Below are 20833 nucleotides of genomic sequence, written 5' to 3'. Positions count from 1 at the left end.
GCAGCTTGCATGTCTGGAAAGGCTCCATCAATGCAGAAAAATATATTCAGGTTCTAGAACAACATCTGCTCCCATCCAGACGTCATCTCTTTCAGGGAAGACCCTGCATTTTTCAACAAGATAATGCCAGACCACATTCTGCATCAATCACAGCATCATGGCTGCGTAGGAGAAGGATCCGGGTACTGAAATGGCCGGTCTGCAGTCCAGACCTTTCACCTATAGAGAACATTTGGCGCATCATAAAGAGGACGGTGCAACAAAGAAGGCCCAAGACGATGGAACAGTTAGAGGCCGGTATTAGACAAGAATGGGAGAGCATTCCTATTTCTAAACCTGAGAAACTGGTCTCCTCGGTCCCCAGACGTCTGCTGAGTGTTGTAAGAAGAAGGGGAGATGCCACACAGCGGGGAAAATGGCCTTGTCCCAACTTTTTGGGGATTTGTTGACACCATGAAATTCTGATTCAACATATTTTTCCCTTAAAATGGTCCATTTTCTCAGTTTAAACTTTTGTTCCGTGAATTATGTTCTATTCTGAATAAAATATTAGAAGTTGGCGCCTCCACATCATTGCATTCAGTTTTTATTCACGATTTTGAATCCGGTTTGTATTTTTCAACAGGACAATTACCCTAAACACACCTCCAGGCTGTGTTAGGGCTATTTGACCATGAAGGATAGTGATGGGGTGCTGCGCCAGATGACCTGGCCTCCACAGTCACCGGACCTGAACCCAATCGAGATGGTTTGGGGTGAGCTGGACCCAGAGTGAAGGTAAAAGGGCCAACAAGTTCTAAGCATCTCTGGGAACTCCTTCAAGACTGTTGGAAGACCATTTCAGGTGACTACCTCTTGAAGCTCATCAAGAGAATGCCAAGAGTGTGCAAAGCAGTAATCAAAGCAAAAGGTGGCTACTTTGAAGAACCTAGAATATGACATATTTTCAGTTGTTTCACACTTTTTGTTATGTATATAATTCCACATGTGATAATTCATAGTTTTGATGCCTTCAGTGTGAATCTACAATTTTCATAGTCGTGAAAATAAAGAAAACTCTTTGAATGAGAAGGTGTGTCCAAACTTTTGGTCTGTACTGTATGTGTATATATATATATATATATATATATATATATATACTACAAATGGCTATGGGTAGATTGGAGGCTTGGGCACATGGGAAGGAATATGCAAGTCACCAGTACATACTAAATGGTAAAACACTGGGTAAGACTGACATGGAAAAGGACCTAGGAATTTTAGTGAACAGGATAGTAATCTGCAAAAACCAGTGTCAGGCAGCTGCTGCCAAGGCCAATAAGATAATGGGTTGCATCAGAAGGGGCATAGATGCCGGTGATGAGAACATAGTCCTGCCACTTTACAAATCACTGGTCAGACCACACATGGAGGACTGTGTACAGTTCTGGGCTCCTGTGAACAAGGCAGACATAGCACAGCTGGAGGGGGTTCAGAGGAGGCAAATAAAGTAATAACTGGAATGGGGCAACTACAGTACCCTGAAAGATTATCAAAATTAGGGTTATTCACTGTAGAAAAAAAGACGACTGAGGGGAGATCTAATAACTATGTATAAATATATCAGGGGTCAGTACAGAGATCACTCCCATCATCTATTTATCCTCAGGACTGTGACGAGGGGACATCCTCTGCGTCTGGAGGAAAGAAGGTTTGTACACAAACATAGAAGAGGTTTCTTTACGTTAAGAGCAGTGAGACTATGGACTCTTTACTGTAAGAGCAGTGAGACTATGGACTCTATACTGTAAGAGCAGTGAGACTATGGACTCTTTACTGTAAGAGCGGTGAGACTATGGACTCTTTACTGTAAGAGCAGTGAGACTATGGACTCTATACTGTAAGAGCAGTGAGACTATGGACTCTTTACTGTAAGAGCAGTGAGACTATGGAATCTTTACTGTAAGAGCAGTGAGATTATGGACTCTTTACTGTAAGAGCAGTGAGACTATGGACTCTCTACTGTAAGAGCAGTGAGACTATGGAATCTTTACTGTAAGAGCAGTGAGATTATGGACTCTTTACGGTAAGAGCAATGAGACTATGGACTCTTTACTGTAAGAGCAGTGAGACTATGGACTCTTTACTGTAAGAGCAGTGAGACTATGGACTCTATACTGTAAGAGCAGTGAGACTATGGACTCTTTACTGTAAGAGCAGTGAGACTATGGACTCTATACTGTAAGAGCAGAGAGACTATGGACTCTTTACTGTAAGAGCAGTGAGACTATGGACTCTATACTGTAAGAGCAGTGAGACTATGGACTCTTTACTGTAAGAGCAGTGAGACTATGGACTCTTTACTGTAAGAGCAGTGAGACTATGGACTCTTACTTAAGAGCAGTGAGACTATGGACTCTTTACTGTAAGAGCAGTGAGACTATGGACTCTTTACTATAAGAGCAGTGAGACTATGGACTCCTTACTGTAAGAGCAGTGAGACTATGGACTCTTACTGTAAGAGCAGTGAGACTATGGACTCTTTACTGTAAGAGCAGTGAGACTATGGACTCTTTACTGTAAGAGCAGTGAGACTATGGACCTCTATACTGTAAGAGCAGTGAGACTATGGACTCTTTACTGTAAGAGCAGTGAGACTATGGACTCTTACTGTAAGAGCAGTGAGACTATGGACTCTATACTGTAAGAGCAGTGAGACTATGGACTCTTTACTGTAAGAGCAGTGAGACTATGGACCTCTATACTGTAAGAGCAGTGAGACTATAGGACCCTTTACTGTAAGAGCAGTGAGACTTATGGACTCTTTACTGTAAGAGCAGTGAGACTATGGACTCTTTACTGTAAGAGCAGTGAGACTATGGACTCTATACTGTAAGAGCAGTGAGACTATGGACTCTATACTGTAAGAGCAGTGAGACTATGGACTCTTTACTGTAAGAGCAGTGAGACTATGGACTCTTACGGTAAGAGCAGTGAGACTATGGACTCTTACTGTAAGAGCAGTGAGACTATGGACTCTTTACTGTAAGAGCAGTGAGACTATGGACTCTTACTGTAAGAGCAGTGAGACTATGGACTCTTTACTGTAAGAGCAGTGAGACTATGGACTCTCTATACTGTAAGAGCAGTGAGACTATGGACTCTTATACTGTAAGAGCAGTGAGACTATGGACTCTACTGTAAGAGCAGTGAGACTATGGACTCTTTACTGTAAGAGCAGTGAGACTATGGACTATTTACTGTAAGAGCAGTGAGGACTATGGACTCTATACTGTAAGAGCAGTGAGACTATGGGACTCTTTACTGTAAGAGCAGTGAGACTATGGACTCTTTACTAGTAAGAGCAGTGAGACTATGGACTATTACTGTAAGAGCAGTGAGGACTATGGACCTATACTGTAAGAGCAGTGAGACTATGGACTCTTTACTATAAGAGCAGTGAGACTAGGGTAACTTCCTACTAAGAGCAGTGAGACTATGACTCTTACTAGTAAGAGTCAGTGAGACTATGGACTCTACTGTAAGAGCAGTGAGACTATGGACTCTTACTGTAAGAGCAGTGAGACTATGGACTCTATACTGTAAGAGCAGTGAGACTATGGACTCTTACTGTAAGAGCAGTGAGACTATGGACTCTTACTGTAAGAGCAGTGAGACTATGGACTCTTACTGTAGAGCAGTGAGACTATGGACTCTTTACTGTAAGAGCAGTGAGACTATGGACTCTTACTGTAAGCAGTGAGACTATGGACTCTTACTGTAAGAGCAGTGAGACTATGGACTCTTTACTGTAAGAGCAGTGAGACTATGGACTCTTACTGTAAGCAGTGAGACTATGGACTCTTACTGTAAGAGCAGTGAGACTATGGACTCTATACTGTAAGAGTGAGACTATGGACTCTTTACTGTAAGAGCAGTGAGACTATGGACTCTTTACTGTAAGAGCAGTGAGACTATGGACTCTACTGTAAGAGCAGTGAGACTATGGACTCTATACTGTAAGAGCAGTGAGACTATGGACTCTTTACTGTAAGAGCAGTGAGACTATGGACTCTTACTGTAAGAGCAGTGAGACTATGGACTCTTTACTGTAAGAGCAGTGAGACTATGGACTCTTTACTGTAAGAGCAGTGAGACTATCGAACTCTTTACTGTAAGAGCAGTGAGACTATGGACTCTTATACTGTAAGAGCAGTGAGACTAGTGGACTCTTAACTGTAAGAGCAAGTGAGACTATGGAACCTTTACTGTAAGAGCAGTGAGACTATGGACTCTTATACTGTAAGAGCAGTGAGACTATGGACTCTTTACTGTAAGAGCAGTGAGACTATGGACTCTTACTGTAAGAGCAGTGAGACTATGGGACTTCTTACTGTAAAGCAGTGAGAACTAGGGACTCTATACTGTAAGAGCAGTGAGACTATGGACTCTTTACTGTAAGAGCAGTGAGACTATGGACTCTTTACTGTAAGAGCAGTTGAGGACTATGGACTCTTTACTGTAAGAAGCAGTGAGACTATGGACTCTTTACTGTATAAGCAGTGAGGACTATGGACTCTCTTACTGTAGACAGTGAGACTATGGACTCTTACTGTAAGAAGCAGTGAGACTATGGACTCCTTACTGTAAGAGCAGTGAGACTATGGACTCTTTACTGTAAGAGCAGTGAGACTATGGGACTATACTGTAAGAGCAGTGAGACTATGGACTCTTTACTGTAAGAGCAGTGAGACTATGGACTCTTACTGTAAGAGCAGTGAGACTATGGACTCTATACTGTAAGAGCAGTGAGACTATGGACTCTTTACTGTAAGAGCAGTGAGACTATGGACTCTTTACTGTAAGAGCAGTGAGACTATGGACTCTATACTGTAAGAGCAGTGAGACTATGGACTCTTTACTGTAAGAGCAGTGAGACTATGGACTCTTACTGTAAGAGCAGTGAGACTATGGACTCTATACTGTAAGAGCAGTGAGACTATGGACTCTTACTGTAAGAGCAGTGAGACTATGGACTCTATACTGTAAGAGCAGTGAGACTATGGACTCTTTACTGTAAGAGCAGTGAGACTATGGACTCTTTACTGTAAGAGCAGTGAGACTATGGACTCTTTACTGTAAGAGCAGTGAGACTATGGACTCTTACTGTAAGAGCAGTGAGACTATGGACTCTTACTGTAAGAGCAGTGAGACTATGGACTCTATACTGTAAGAGCAGTGAGACTATGGACTCTTTACTGTAAGAGCAGTGAGGACTATGGACTCTTACTGTAAGAGCAGTGAGACTATGGACTCTTTACTGTAAGAGCAGTGAGACTATGGACTCTTACTGTAAGAGCAGTGAGACTATGGACCTCTATACTGTAAGAGCAGTGAAGACTATGGACTCTTTACTGTAAGAGCAGTGAGACTATGGACTCTATACTGTAAGAGCAGTGAGACTATGGACTCTTTACTGTAAGAGCAGTGAGGACTATGGACTCTATACTGTAAGAGCAGTGAGACTATGGACTCTTACTGTAAGAGCAGTGAGACTATGGACTCTATACTGTAAGAGCAATGAGACTATGGACTCCTATACTGTAAGAGCAGTGAGGACTATGGACTCTTACTGTAAGAGCAAGTGAGACTATGGACTCTATACTGTAAGAGCAGATGAGGACTAGGGACTCCTTTACTGTAAGAGCAGGAGACTATGGACTCTTTACTGTAAGAGCAAGTGAGACTATGGACTCTTACTGTAAGAGCAGTGAGACTATGGACTCTTTACTGTAAGAGCAGTGAGACTATGGACCTCTTACTGTAAGAGCAGTGAGACTATGGACCATTTACTGTAAAGAGCAGTGAGACTATGGACTCTTTACTGTAAAAGCAGTGAGACTTGGACTCTTTACTATAAAGGCAATGAGACTATGGACTCTTTACTGTAAGAGCGGTGAGACTGTGGACTCTTTACTGTAAGAGAAGTGAGACTATGGACTCTATACTGTAAGAGCAGTGAGACTATGGACTCTATACTGTAAGAACAGTGAGACTATGGACTCTATACTGTAAGAGCGGTGAGACTATGGACTCTATACTGTAAGAGCAGTGAGACTATGGACTATTTACTGTAAAAGCAGTGAGACTATGGACTCTTTACTGTAAGAGCAGTGAGACTATGGACTATTTACTGTAAGAGCAGTGAGAACTATGGACTCTTTACTGTAAGAGCAGTGAGACTATGGACTCTTTACTGTAAGAGCAGTGAGACTATGGACTCTTTACTGTAAAAGCAGTGAGACTATGGACTCTGTACTGCCCCTAACAGGGGCAACTCTAGAAGGGGTCGGTCTCGGGGCTCAATAAACAATAGTTTTTTAGGGCAATCAAATCAGACCCTAGAATACCTACTCTGCAGTCGCACACAACTGCCCCCAACATAGCTTCGGGACCATAGATAGTCAATCTATCCTCTCGCCCCCTCAGCCAGGACGAAATTAAGACCTTAGAACTAGGCCTATCCTTTGTACCTACCCCCAAATTTGACAGATTCACTACAGTGAAGGATCTCAATCTGTTCATTCGCAAATTGAGGTGGCATAAGCACTTTAAACATATGGATAGGTGCCAATGCCTTGAATTTGGATTCCTGTGGAATTATTGGGGGATGTACAACTTCTGCACTCCATAGATATGGAGGAGAATGTCACTCCAGGCACAGGTCCCTTCACGAATTTAAAGTTAAAAATAATTAAAATGCTCCCTATGGTACTTCTAGTGAATTATCCTGTATTGATGTCTGCCTTAAATGGTTTCTACCATCAGATTTTGCCATATGTAGCTGACTAGCGATGTGCTAGTGTCAGCAGTACATAACAGTACATCACTTCTGTCTGCGGCCGTTCACATGAAAAACGTACTTTTATCCATATGCTAATGAGCCTCTAGGTGCTATGTGGGTGTCGATTCAGCACCTAGAGGCTCCGTCTACTGACCATTTTCGCAGGCAAATCGGACGTCAATCAAGAGGAGCGGGGCGGGCTAGAAGAACGACATGGGTGGCGAAAATGGTCAGTAGACGGAGCCTCTTGGTGCTGAATCGACGCCCACATAGCACCTAGAGGCTCATAAGCATATGGATAAAAGTATGTTTTTTAGGTGAACGGCCGCAGACAGAAGTGAACAAAGAAGACTGTTATTGTCACGGATGGTGTTGCAGAAAGCTGGAACTTATAAATAAACAACCGACTGGCTTGATTCCAAACTAAGGAGCATATGGGTGAGCCCTATAAAACCCCTAGAGCTCTCCCTGACTGCTATGCCCATGCATAGATCTTTATGGTAGACGATTGCATGCCCACGTACCTAATACTGTGTGACACCTGAAAACCCTATAATAGTGAGTGGACACGACCACCGGCTCCCTGCACTTAATACAGACGGAGTCAGGGTCACCTAGAATCAAGCCATCAAGGAAACACAAATAAAGGAAAATGACTTATCTGAGGAATCAGCAGCAGCAGCCTCCAGCAGTGAACACAATCCAGGAAGTAGTATAAACCGCAAAGTGAGGCAGTATGGGAGGGAATATAAAGGGAGGCAATTAGACTAAATAGGTGACAGCTGGGAGAAGGAAAGGAGATGACAAAGTAAAACCAAAACAAAAAACGTCATGCAAGAGGACGGTAGAGAAGAACATCTGCCAGACCTCCTCAGAGAACTGGCGGTGACAGTTATGTACTGCTGACACTAGCACATCGCTAGTGTCAGTCAGCTACATATGACAAAATCTGATGGTAGAAACCATTTAATATGGTTACCAAAGACTTGGAGGACCTCAAAGTTTCCTCACATTATTCCAAATGCACTGAGTCGGTGACCACTGCCATCTCTACATTAGCTCATTACCCCATATCATCATCAAACCCGCTGACAAGTGGGGTAATATCGTGGTCATGGACTCAGTGCACTAGAGAAATGTGTGCAAAAATTTGCTGTCTGATAATGAAACCTATGAGATCCTTGAGAGAGACCCCACTGATATGTATAAGCGTGAGTTGAAAGCTATCCTTGCTGAAGCCAAGGTCTCTCAAGTTATTACATCTGAAGAATATGCTTTCCTCTACATCCCCGTAGATCAACCTTCTATTGTCTCTCTAAAATCCACAAAGGGATGTTACCCCTAAAAGGGAGACCAATAGTTTCGGGCTTAGGCAATCTTAATCAAAATTTGGGGATTTACATTGACTGCATCTTGGCACCCTTTGTTACTGCGCTGCCATCCCATACAAGGGATACTACAGACCTTCTAAAACGTTTGGAGGGTCTGGTACTGGAGGAAACTTGCCTCCTATCAAGTATTGATGTGGAGGCTTTGTATTCCTCCATACCACATAACCTGGTTTGGACAGCGGTTGAACATTTTCTCAGGTCTTGTGGCTGTAAATATCGCGCCCACAGCCAATTTATCCTCCGTATCCTTGAGTTTACCCTGACCAGAAATTTCTTCTCCTTTGACAACAAAATTTACCACCAGCTCAGGGGTACCACGATGGGGAGCCCCTGTGGCCCATCGTATGCAAATTTATTCCTGGGCTATTAGGAGGAGACTCTGGTATTCAGGGATGAGGAATCGGAGGATATATAAAAAATTGGTTTGTGGGCGCGATATATTGATATCTTCATTTTATGGAATGGCAACAGAGCACAGTTTGAGTCCTTTGTGTCGCATCTCAATCGGAATGATATTGGGATGTGTTTCACTTGCGAGTCGCACTCTGTTAGCTTGCCATTCCTTGATATCAAGATCACTAAAAATACCAAGGGTGAATTAGACACTTCCATTCATAGGAAACCAAAATTCCCTCCTGAGGTGGAAGAGTAGTCATCCTCTCCCACTCAGGAGGGGTATTCCGAGGGGACAGTACCTTCGATTGAGGCGGAATTGTTCAAACAAACAGGAATTTGTCATCCAGGCAGCGGACCTGAGGATGCGGTTTCAACAAAGGGGATACCCTGACCACGTCCTCGGGTCCGCATATAAGGCAGCTTTGTCCCAACAAAGACCTTCCCTTCTTACCCCTAATGAATCCTGTAATTCAGATGCCAAGGTGTTACATATCATCACAAATTTTGATAGGGGATCCAAACAGGTGAAAAAAATTGTCTAACGTCATTGGGAGGTCCTGAAAACGGACCCAGATTTAGATGAAGTATTGGGTCAATACCCTCAGATCACTTACAGACAGGGCTGCAATCTGAGTGATAAGTTGGTGCATAGCCACTTCTCTTCCAACGTGATGCACCCCAACTGGTTGCGGTCTAACATTGTGGGATGCCATAAATGCGGTAATTGCGTGGCGTGTAAACACATACAGACAACCAAATCCTTCAGAAGCTCAGTTACGGGTAGACATTACTCCATCTCACAACTCATCAACTGTAAGTCAAGGGGAGTGATTTATCGTATTCAGTGTGTATGTGGGATGGAGCATATTGGCAAAACTATATGTGAGTAGAGAAGGAGGGTAGGTGAACACCTGGGGGATATCTCACACAAAAGAGATACCCCGGTGGCAAAACATATACACGCAGCACATAATGGCAGAGCCCAACTGGTGTGTTTGGGCATTGATTTGGTTAAACCTCCATCCAGAGGAGGGGACTGGGACAGGAACCTTCTCCAGCGTGAATCGCTCTGGATATTCTATCTAAAAACATCTGCCCCTCTGGGTCTGAACGAGAGGCTATGGTTGTTTTATTTGAAACTGCCAGTGCAACTCTCTCATTGGCCACCAATGGGGGGTCATTCATCTAAGTCCTCTGCACCTAATTCACATGGTGCGTTATATGATTGTTCCAGATCTCACTTTTGGGAGTCCTGCTTCTAGCGGTCCTGCAAGAATTGCCATGGTAATTATGCTGCGATTGAATTCGCAGCGTTACTATGAACGCGCTAGACCTAAGCGCGTCCTATGTGGTTTCCTATCTCTAGGCAACCATCTGCGCCACCTCTCCGTATCTGGTGATTGGCCGCCGTCCTACGTGATCGTGGCGCCTGTGTCTGACATCGTGCGCGGCGCTCGCGCCTGACGTCAGAGCCGAAGGGGGGGGGCGTTCCCTCTAGGAAAGGTATTATTTAACCACCTCCCGACCGCTGTACGCACGGATGCGTCCGGGAGGTGGTTGCTTTACTCCTCCTGGACGCATATACGTGTCATCTCGCGAGACGCGAGATTTCCTGTGAACGCGCGCACACAGGCGCGCGCGCTCACAGGAATGGAAGGTAAGCGAGTGGATCTCCAGCCTGCCAGCGGCGATCGCTCGCTGGCAGTCTGGAGATGTGATTTTTTTAACCCCTAACAGCTATATTAGACGCTGTTTTGATAACAGCGTCTAATATACCTGCTACCTGGTCCTCTGGTGTCCCTTTTGTTAGGATCGACCACCAGAGGACTCAGGTAGCTGTGTAAAGTAGCACCAAACACCACACTACACTACACCCCCCCCTGTCAATTATTAATCCTTTATGAACCACTGATCACCCCATATAGACTCCCTAATCACCCCCTGTCATTGATCACCCCCCTGTAAAGCTCCATTCAGACGTCCGTATGCGTTTTGCGGATCCGATCCATGTATCTGTGGATCCTTAAAAATCATACGGACGTCTGAATGGAGCCTTACAGGGGGGTGATCAATGACAGGGGGGTGATCAATGACAGGGGGGTGATCAGGGAATCTATATGGGTGATCACCTCTCTGTCATTGATCACCCCCCTGTAAGGCTCCATTCAGAGGTCCGTATGATTTTTACGGATCCACGGATAGGATCCGCAAAACGCATACGGACGTCTGAATGGAGCCTTACAGGGGGTGATCAATGACAGGGAGGTGATCACCCATATAGATTCCCTGATCACCCTCCTGTCATTGATCACCCCCCTGTAAGGCTCCATTCAGACGTCCGCATGTGTTTTGCGGATCCGATCCATGTATCAGTGGAACCGTAAAAATCATTCGGACGTCTGAATGGAGCCTTACAGGGGGGTGATCAATGACAGGGAGGTGATCACCCATATAGATTCCCTGATCACCCCCCTGTCATTGATCACCCCCCTGTAACGCTTCATTCAGACGTCCGCATGTGTTTTGCGGATCCGATCCATGTATCAGTGGAACCGTAAAAATCATTCGGACGTCTGAATGGAGCCTTACAGGGGGGTGATCAATGACAGAGGGGTGATCAATGACAGGGGGGTGATCAGGAAGTCTATATGGGTGATCACCCCCCCCCCCCGTAAGGCTCCATTCAGACATTTTTTTGGCCCAAGTTAGCGGAAATAGTTTTTTTTTGTTTTTTCTTACAAAGTCTCATATTCCACTAACTTGTGTCCAAAAATAAAATCTCCCATGAACTCACCATACCCCTCACGGAATCCAAATGCGTAACATTTTTTAGACATTTATATTCCAGACTTCTTCTCACACATTTGGGCCCCTAAAATGCCAGGGCAGTATAAATACCCCACATGTGACCCCATTTCGGAAAGAAGACACCCCAAGGTATTCCGTGAGGGGCATATTGAGTCCATGAAAGATTTATATTTTTGTCCCAAGTTAGCAGAAAGGGAGACTTTGTGAGAAAAAACAAAAAAAAATCAATTTCCGCTAACTTGTGCCCAAAGAAAAATTTCTATGAACTCGCCATGCCCCTCATTGAATACCTTGGGGTGTCTTCTTTCCAAAATGGGGTCACATGTGGGGTATTTATACTGCCCTGGATTTTTAGGGGCCCTAAAGCGTGAGAAGAAGTCTGGGATCCAAATGTCTAAAAATGCCCTCCTTAAAGGAATTTGGGCCCCTTTGCGTATCTAGGCTGCAAAAAAGTGTCACACATGTGGTATCGCCGTACTCAGGAGAAGTTGGGCAATGTGTTTTGGGGTGTCATTTTACATATACCCATGCTGGGTGAGAGAAATATCTTGGTCAAATGTCAACTTTGTATAAAAAAATGGGAAAAGTTGTCTTTTGCCAAGATATTTCTCTCACCTAGCATGGTTATATGTAAAATGACACCCCAAAACACATTCCCCAACTTCTCCTGAGTACGGCGATTCCAGATGTGTGACACTTTTTTGCCGCCTAGGTGGGCAAAGGGGCGCATATTCCAAAGAGCACCTTTCGGATTTCACAGGTCATTTTTTACACATTTTGATTTCAAACTACTTACCACACATATGGGCCCCTAAATTGCCAGGGCAGTATAACTACACCACAAGTGACCCCATTTTGGAAAGAAGACACACCAAGGTATTCCGTGAGGGGCACGGCGAGTTCCTAGAATTTTTTATTTTTTGTCGCAAGTTAGTGGAATATGAGACTTTGTAAGGAAAAAAAATAAAAATAAAAAAATCATCATTTTCTGCTAACTTGTGACAAAAAATAAAACATTCTAGGAACTCGCCGTGCCCCTCACAGAATACCTTGGGGTGTCTTCTTTCCAAAATGGGGTCACTTGTGGGGTAGTTATACTGCCCTGGCATTTTAGGGGCCCAAATGTGTGAGAAGTAGTTTGCAATCAAAATGTGTAATAAATGGCCTGCGAAATCCGAAAGGTGCTCTTTGGAATATGTGCCCCTTTGCCCACCTTGGCTGCAAAAAAGTGTCACACATGTGGTATCGCCGTACTCAGGAGAAGTTGGGCAATGTGTTTTGGGGTGTCATTTTACATATACCCATGCTGGGTGAGAGAAATATCTTGGTCAAATGTCAACTTTGTATAAAAAAATGGGAAAAGTTGTCTTTTGCCAAGATATTTCTCTCACCTAGCATGGTTATATGTAAAATGACACCCCAAAACACATTCCCCAACTTCTCCTGAGTACGGCGATACCAGATGTGTGACACTTTTTTGCAGACAAGGTGGGCAAAGGGGCCCATATTCCAAAGTGCACCTTTCAGATTTCGCAGGCCATTTTTTACACATTTTGATTGCAAACTACTTCTCACACATTTGGGCCCCTAAAATTCCAGGGCAGTATAACTACCCCACAAGTGACCCCATTTTGGAAAGAAGATACCCCAAGGTATTCCGTGAGGGGCATGGCGAGTTCCTAGAATTTTTTATTTTTTGTCGCAAGTTAGTGGAATATGAGACTTTGTAAGGAAAAAATAAAAAATCATCATTTTCCGCTAACTTGTGACAAAAAATAAAAAGTTCTATGAACTCACTATGCCCATCAGTGAATACCTTAGGGTGTTTACTTTCCGAAATGGGGTCATTTGTGGGGTGTTTGTACTGTCTGGGCATTGTAGAACCTCAGGAAACATGACAGGTGCTCAGAAAGTCAGAGCTGCTCCAAAAAGCGGAAATTCACATTTTTGTACCATAGTTTGTAAACGCTATAACTTTTACCCAAACCATTTTTTTTTGCCCAAACATTTTTTTTTTATCAAAGACATGTAGAACAATAAATTTAGCGAAAAATTTATATATGGATGTCGTTTTTTTTGCAAAATTTTACAGCTGAAAGTGAAAAATATAATTTTTTTGCAAAAACCCGTTAAATTTCGATTAATAACAAAAAAAGTTAAAATGTCAGCAGCAATGAAATACCACCAAATGAAAGCTCTATTAGTGAGAAGAAAAGGAGGTCAAATTCATTTGGGTGGTAAGTTGCATGACCGAGCGATAAACGGTGAAAGTAGTGTTTCACTGCTCATTAAGGGGGTTTCAGCTAGCGGGGCTGAAGTGGTTAAACCCCACAGATAAGTGTATTATGGCGGCTGGTAGATTGTAATGTTACTTATTCCCCCAACCATAGGGGATCTGCCAAGTAGAGGACTATCATATCCTCTTATACCGACCAGCATTGGATTATCAACTCCTCTGCAGAATTGCATCCCAATACCAGGGGTGACAAATACAAGTCTTTTTACTTGAACCAGTTATTGCAGCAGGATTTACACCTGCGGTCTTTTTTGTCCTTCTTTTCCTTTATTGCACCGTCTTTTCCCCTGAAGAGTCGACACGGACAGAAACGTGCCATGTCGGGAGTTCATAAGGAATCAAAACTGGCCACATTTATTATTTTTCAGCACTAGGGATCAGGTCCTGGATAGGGACAGGTATCCGGATGGGGGTGCTCTGTGTAGATAGGCAGAATGAAACTAGCCCCCTTCCCCTTACGTAGGGTCATATAGGGCACAGTTCTGCATCGCTTGTACAGACACGACCCCCACTGAGTGACCTCGCATCCGGCCTACATACTTGGACAGACCCTCCAGGAAATCTGTGCTGAACCCAGTAGCTGTCTTTGGTCTGGTAAGACTGCTCGCACCTTCATCAGGGGGAGCAGGTTTATTCACTTCTCTACCAGTACTGGGGTACAAGGATTGGACCCCTTCTGTTTGTTATGATGATGCATCTTAGTGGTGTGTTTTAGCTGTATATTGAATTAAAAGTTATGATCCAGAGGAAGGCAAAAAAAAAACAACCTGTGAGGTAGAAGCCAATTTTCCCCACTTTAGGGGAATAAAAAATTCCTTCCCGACTCCAATCAGAATAACTCCCTGGATCAACGACCCCTCTCTAGTAGCTACAACCTGTAATATTATTACACTCCAGAAATACATCCAGGCCCCTCTTGCATTCCTTTATTGTACTCACCATCACCACCCCCTCAGGCAGAGAGTCCATAGTCTCACTGCTCTTACCGTAAAGAGTCCATAGTCTCACTGCTCTTACTGTAAAGAGTCCATAGTCTCACTGCTCTTACAGTAAAGAGTCCATAGTCTCACTGCTCTTACAGTAAAGAGTCCATAGTCTCACTGCTCTTACAGTATGGAGTCCATAGTCTCACTGCTCTTACAGTAAAGAGCCCATAGTCTCACTGCTCTTACAGTAAAGAGTCCATAGTCTCACTGCTCTTACAGTATGGAGTCCATAGTCTCACTGCTCTTACAGTATGGAGTCCATAGTCTCACTGCTCTTACAGTAAAGAGTCCATAGTCTCACTGCTCTTACAGTATAGAGTCCATAGTCTCACTGCTCTTACAGTATAGAGTCCATAGTCTCACTGCTCTTACAGTATAGAGTCCCATAGTCTCACTGCTCTACAGTAAAGAGTCCATAGTCTCACTGCTCTTACCGTAAGAGTCCATAGTCTCACTGCTCTTACAGTATGGAGTCCATAGTCTCACTGCTCTTACAGTATGGAGTCCATAGTCCTCACTGCTCTTACCGTAAAGAGTCCATAGTCTCACTGCTCTACAGTAAAGAGTCCATAGTCTCACTGCTCTTACGGAAAGAGTCCATAGTCTCCTGTTCTTACCATAAAGAGTCCATAGTCTCACTGCTCTTACAGTAAGAGTCCATAGTAAATCGCTGCTCTTACAGTAAAGAGTCCATAGCCTCACTGCTCCTACAGTAAAGAGTCCATAGTCTCACTGCTCTTACAGTAAAGAGCCCATATCTCACTGCTCTTACAGGTAAAGAGTCCATAGTCGCACTGCTCTTACAGTATAGAGTCCATAGTCTCACTGCTCTTACAGTATAGAGTCCATAGTCCTCACTGCTCTTACAGTAAGAGTCCATAGGCTCACTGCTCTTACAGTAAAGAGTCCATAGTCTCACTGCTCTTACAGTAAGAGTCCATAGTCTCACTGCTCTTACAGTAAGAGTCCATAGTCTCACTGCTCTTACAGTAAGAGTCCATAGTCTCACTGCTCTTACAGTATAGAGTCCATAGTCTCACTGCTCTTACAGTATAGAGTCCATAGTCTCACTGCTCTTACAGTAAGAGTCCATAGTCTCACTGCTCTTACAGTAAGAGTCCATAGTCTCACTGCTCTTACAGTAAGAGTCCATAGTCTCACTGCTCTTACAGTAAGAGTCCATAGTCTCACTGCTCTTACAGTAAGAGTCCATAGTCTCACTGCTCTTACAGTATAGAGTCCATAGTCTCACTGCTCTTACAGTAAGAGTCCATAGTCTCACTGCTCTTACAGTATAGAGTCCATAGTCTCACTGCTCTTACAGTAAGAGTCCATAGTCTCACTGCTCTTACAGTAAGAGTCCATAGTCTCACTGCTCTTACAGTAAGAGTCCATAGTCTCACTGCTCTTACAGTAAGAGTCCATAGTCTCACTGCTCTTACAGTATAGAGTCCATAGTCTCACTGCTCTTACAGTAAGAGTCCATAGTCTCACTGCTCTTACAGTAAGAGTCCATAGTCTCACTGCTCTTACAGTAAGAGTCCATAGTCTCACTGCTCTTACAGTAAGAGTCCATAGTCTCACTGCTCTTACAGTAAGAGTCCATAGTCTCACTGCTCTTACAGTAAGAGTCCATAGTCTCACTGCTCTTACAGTATAGAGTCCATAGTCTCACTGCTCTAACAGAAGAGTCCATAGTCTCACTGCTCTAACAGAAGAGTCCATAGTCTCACTGCTCTTACAGTATAGAGTCCATAGTCTCACTGCTCTTACAGTAAAGAGTCCATAGTCTCACTGCTCTTACAGTATAGAGTCCATAGTCTCACTGCTCTTACAGTAAGAGTCCATAGTCTCACTGCTCTTACAGTATAGAGTCCATAGTCTCACTGCTCTTACAGTAAAGAGTCCATAGTCTCACTGCTCTTACAGTAAAGAGTCCATAAGTCCTCCTGTCTCTATACCGTAATGGAGTCCATAGTCTCACTGCTCTTACAGTAAGAGTCCATAGTCCACTGCTCTTACCAGTAAAGAGCCCATAGCCTCACTGCTCTTACAGTAAAGAGTCCATAGTCTCACTGCTCTTACAGTAATAGAGTCCCTAGTCTCACTGCTCTTACAGTATAGGAGTCCATAGTCTCACTGCTCTTACAGATAAGAGTCCATAGTCTCAACTGCTCTACAGTAAAGAGTCCATAGTCTCACTGCCTCTACAGTAAGAGTCCATAGCTCTCACTGCTCTTACCAGTAAAGAGTCCATGTCTCACTGCTCTTACAGTAAGAGTCATTAGCTCTCACTGCTCTTACAGTAAGAGTCCATAGTCTCACTGCTCTACAGTAAAGAGTCCATAGTCTCACTGCTCTTACAGTATAGAGTCCCATAGTCTCACTGCTCTTACAGTAAAGAGTCCATAGTCTCACTGCTCTTACAGTCTAGAGTCCATAGTCTCACTGCTCTTACAGTAAAGAGTCCATAGTCCTCACTGCTCTTACAGTATAGAGTCCATAGTCTCACTGCTCTTACAGTAAAGAGTCCATATCTCACTGCTCTTACAGTAAGAGTCCATAGTCTCACTGCTCTTACAGTAAGAGTCCATAGTCTCACTGCTCTTACAGTAAGAGTCCATAGTCTCACTGCTCTTACAGTAAGAGTCCATAGTCTCACTGCTCTTACAGTAAGAGTCCATAGTCTCACTGCTCTTACAGTAGAGTCCATAGTCTCACTGCTCTTACAGTAGAGTCCATAGTCTCACTGCTCTTACAGTAGAGTCCATAGTCTCACTGCTCTTACAGTAAAGAGTCCATAGTCTCACTGCTCTTACAGTAAAGAGTCCATAGTCTCACTGCTCTTACAGTATAAGAGTCCATAGTCTCACTGCTCTTACAGTAGAGTCCATAGTCTCACTGCTTACAGTAAGAGTCCATAGTCTCACTGCTCTTACAGTAAGAGTCCATAGTCTCACTGCTCTTACAGTAAGAGTCCATAGTCTCACTGCTCTTACAGTAAGAGTCCATAGTCTCACTGCTCTTACAGTAAGAGTCCATAGTCTCACTGCTCTTACAGTAAGAGTCCATAGTCTCACTGCTCTTACAGTAAGAGTCCATAGTCTCACTGCTCTTACAGTAAGAGTCCATAGTCTCACTGCTCTTACAGTAAGAGTCCATAGTCTCACTGCTCTTACAGTATAGAGTCCATAGTCTCACTGCTCTTACAGTATAGAGTCCATAGTCTCACTGCTCTTACAGTAAGAGTCCATAGTCTCACTGCTCTTACAGTAAGAGTCCATAGTCTCACTGCTCTTACAGTAAGAGTCCATAGTCTCACTGCTCTTACAGTAAGAGTCCATAGTCTCACTGCTCTTACAGTAAAGAGTCCATAGTCTCACTGCTCTTACAGTAAGAGTCCATAGTCTCACTGCTCTTACAGTAAAGAGTCCATAGTCTCACTGCTCTTACAGTATAGAGTCCATAGTCTCACTGCTCTTACAGTAAGAGTCCATAGTCTCACTGCTCTTACAGTAGAGTCCATAGTCTCACTGCTCTTACAGTAAGAGTCCATAGTCTCACTGCTCTTACAGTAAAGAGTCCATAGTCTCACTGCTCTTACAGTAAGAGTCCATAGTCTCACTGCTCTTACAGTAAGAGTCCATAGTCTCACTGCTCTTACAGTAAGAGTCCATAGTCTCACTGCTCTTACAGTAAGAGTCCATAGTCTCACTGCTCTTACAGTAGAGTCCATAGTCTCACTGCTCTTACAGTAAGAGTCCATAGTCTCACTGCTCTTACAGTATAGAGTCCATAGTCTCACTGCTCTTACAGTAAGAGTCCATAGTCTCACTGCTCTTACAGTAAAGAGTCCATAGTCTCACTGCTCTTACAGTAAGAGTCCATAGTCTCACTGCTCTTACAGTAAGAGTCCATAGTCTCACTGCTCTTACAGTAAGAGTCCATAGTCTCACTGCTCTTACAGTAAAGAGTCCATAGTCTCACTGCTCTTACAGTATAGAGTCCATAGTCTCACTGCTCTTACAGTAAGAGTCCATAGTCTCACTGCTCTTTACAGTAAGAGTCCAATAGTCTCACTGCTCTTACAGTAAAGAGTCCATAGTCTCACTGCTCTTATAGTAAAGAGTCCACAGTCTCACTGCTCTTACAGTAAAGAGTCCATAGTCTCACTGCTCTTACAGTAAAGAGTCCATAGTCTCACTGCTCTTACTGTAAAGAGTCCTCTTCTATGTTTGTGTAGAACCTTCTTTCCTCCAGACGCAGAGGATGTCCCCTCATCACAGTCACAGTCCTGGGGATAAATAGATGATGGGAGTGATCTCTGTACTGACCCCTGATATATTTATACATAGTTATTAGATCTCCCCTCAGTCATCTTTTTTCTAAAGTAATTAACCCTAATTTTTATAATATTTCAGGGTACTGTAGTTGCCCCATTCCAGTTATTACTTTAGTTGCCTCCTCTGGACCCTCTTCAGCTCTGCTATGTCTGCCTTGTTAACAGGAGCCCAGAACTGTACACAGTCCTCCATGTGCGGTCTGACTAGTGATGTGTAAAGTGGTAGGACTATGTTCTCATCACAGACATCTATGCTCCTTTTGATGCAACCCATTATCTTATTGGCCTTGGCAGGAGCTGCTGTTTATTAAAATTCCTAGGTCCTTTTCCGTCAGTGTTACCGAGTGTTTTACCATTTAGTATGTACGGGTGACTTGCATTATTCCTTCCCATGTGCATAACCTTACATTTGTCAGTGTTAAACCTCATCTGCCACTTATCTGCCCAAGCCTCCAATCTATCCAGATCCCTCTGTAGTAGTATACTGTCCTCTGTAGTATATATACAGTATACTGTCCTCTGTAGTGTATATATACAGTATACTGTCCTCTGTAGTGTATATATATATACAGTATACTGTCCTCTGTAGTGTATATACAGTATACTGTCCTCTGTAGTATATATACAGTATACTGTCCTCTGTAGTGTATATATACAGTATACTGTCCTCTGTAGTATATATATATACAGTATACTGTCCTCTGTAGTATATATACAGTATTCTGTCCTTTACACAGTTTAGTGTCATCTGCGAAAATGTATACTTTACTATGCAAGCCTTCTACAAGATCATTAATAAATATATTGAAGAGAATAGGGCCCAATACTGACCCCTGAGGTACCCCACTAGTGACAGTGACCCCTCCAGTACTGACCCCTGAGGTACCCCACTAGTGACAGTGACCCCTCCAGTACTGACCCCTGTGGTACCCCACTAGTGACAGTGACCCCTCCAGTACTGACCCCTGAGGTAATCCACTAGTGACAGTGACCTCTCCAGTACTGACCCCTGAGGTACCCCACTAGTGACAGTGACCCCTCCAGTACTGACCCCTGAGGTACTCCACTAGTGACAGTGACCCCTCCAATACTGACCCCTGAGGTACTCCACTAGTGACAGTGACCCCTCCAATACTGACCCCTGAGGTACTCCACTAGTGACAGTGACCCCTCCAATACTGACCCCTGAGGTACTCCACTAGTGACAGTGACCCCTCCAATACTGACCCCTGAGGTACTCCACTAGTGACAGTGACCCCTCCAATACTGACCCCTGAGGTACTCCACTAGTGACAGTGACCCCTCCAGTACTGACCCCTGAGGTACCCCACTAGTGACAGTGACCCCTCCAGTACTGACCCCTGAGGTAATCCACTAGTGACAGTGACCTCTCCAGTACTGACCCCTGAGGTACTCCACTAGTGACAGTGACCCCTCCAGTACTGACCCCTGTGGTACCCCACTAGTGACAGTGACCCCTCCAGTACTGACCCCTGAGGTAATCCACTAGTGACAGTGACCTCTCCAGTACTGACCCCTGAGGTACCCCACTAGTGACAGTGACCCCCTCCAGTACTGACCCCTGAGGTACCCCACTAGTGACAGTGACCCCTCCAATACTGACCCCTGAGGTACTCCACTAGTGACAGTGACCCCTCCAATACTGACCCCTGAGGTACTCCACTAGTGACAGTGACCCCTCCAATACTGACCCCTGAGGTACTCCACTAGTGACAGTGACCCCTCCAATACTGACCCCTGAGGTACTCCACTAGTGACAGTGACCCCTCC

The sequence above is a fragment of the Bufo gargarizans genome, unplaced genomic scaffold, assembly GCF_014858855.1.
Source record: "Bufo gargarizans isolate SCDJY-AF-19 unplaced genomic scaffold, ASM1485885v1 original_scaffold_822_pilon, whole genome shotgun sequence".
In the NCBI taxonomy this organism is placed as follows: Eukaryota; Metazoa; Chordata; class Amphibia; order Anura; family Bufonidae; genus Bufo; species Bufo gargarizans.
This window is presented reverse-complemented; position numbering follows the sequence as displayed.